The 1,413-nt window shown below is 39.5% G+C and overlaps 1 non-coding gene across 1 annotated transcript; it reads right to left on the reverse strand.

Moving 5' to 3' along the window:
• Positions 1 to 903: 903 nt before the first annotated feature.
• LOC112064045 (U6 spliceosomal RNA) lies at positions 904 to 1,010 on the reverse strand. Its single transcript, XR_002891337.1, has one exon. It is a non-coding gene; the product is annotated as a U6 spliceosomal RNA (small nuclear RNA).
• Positions 1,011 to 1,413: the final 403 nt, after the last annotated feature.

Here is a 1,413-nt window from a genome sequence, read left to right on the forward strand (position 1 = left end):
TGTACATTGACTCGCAAAGCTCCGGGGTAAGTAGCAGTGTGGGATTTATTTATTAATTATTGTTTATTCCCTTAGCAATGCTGGCTTCGTCAGTTTCAAATAGATACAGCCCGATCTGGACAGGCATACCTCATTTTATCGTGCTTCCATTTATTGCACTTAGCGGGTATTTCAGTTTTTAAAAATGGAAGGTTTGAGGCAACTCTGCGTCAAGCAAGTCTAACAGTATACTATTTCCAAAAGCATTTAATCACTTTGTGTCTCTGTGTCACATTTTGGTAATTCTTGCCATCTTTCAAACCTTTTCATTGTTATTATGCTTGTGATGGTGATCCGTGGCAAGTGATCTCTCACGTGACAGCTGCAAAAATGAATGACTCTGAAGGCTCAGGTGATGGTTAGCATTTTTTAGCAATAAAGTATTTTTTAGCGTGTGTACATTGTTTATTAGACGTAGCGCTATTGCACACTCAGGAGTCTACAGCCTACTGTAAACATAACTTTCGTATATGCCCTGGGAAACCAAAAAATTCCTGTGACTCACTCTTTTGCAGTATCTGATTTATTGTGATGGTCTGCAGCTGAACCCTCAGTGTCTCCGAGGTCTGCCTGTATAGATACTGCCTTTAGGTAATTGGGTCAGCGGAGTATATCTTATGGCTTGAGACTCCCGAGAAGTTTCCTTTACCTCCATGTGCGACACAATTAAAATAGTACTTATAACTTGAGAGGCATTTACTAAATCTTTATTATTTCTATGATAATTGGAAGAAATCAGAAGACTGCCCAGAAAAATGATTCTTCAGAAAATTTCTGACTTTGGCTGCACCTTACATGGTAGTCTGTGCTTTTTCCTTGCTTATAGAAGAATCTGGAGTTCTTTTTTTTTTTTTCCTTTTTTTAAAAAATACGGAATGCCTCACAAATTTGCGTGTCATCCTTGCGCAGGGGCCATGCTAATCTTCTCTGTATCGTTCCAATTTTAGTATATGTGCTGCCGAAGTGAGCACTGGAGTTCGATCTTAAGTTGAGAAAAGTGAAATTTAAGATTTTTTTCCAGGATATGTTACCTTGTAATGAATTTTGTTTCAAAAATTAGATAGACCCACACACTCAGATGAGCATGTGTGAGTGTGCGCTTGCACACACACACACACACACACACACACACGCACACTTGAATCCAGGGTACTGATTTCACTCTATGATCTGTCCTTACTTGGCCACCAATGTGGGAGCAAACTCAAACGTTATCTTTCGATGTTCCCTGTTCCTGTAACTAGTAGACCACACAGAGGGCAGACCTAGAGGAGATAACTGATTTAATGGTGAGTCAGTGATTAATCTTTTTGCGCAGCATCTTAACATGCAGACGTAATCTTGTTTGATGCCTGAACTATAAATACGTTGCCA

Source organism: Physeter macrocephalus, chromosome 8 (assembly GCF_002837175.3).
Source record: "Physeter macrocephalus isolate SW-GA chromosome 8, ASM283717v5, whole genome shotgun sequence".
Taxonomy (NCBI): Eukaryota; Metazoa; Chordata; class Mammalia; order Artiodactyla; family Physeteridae; genus Physeter; species Physeter macrocephalus.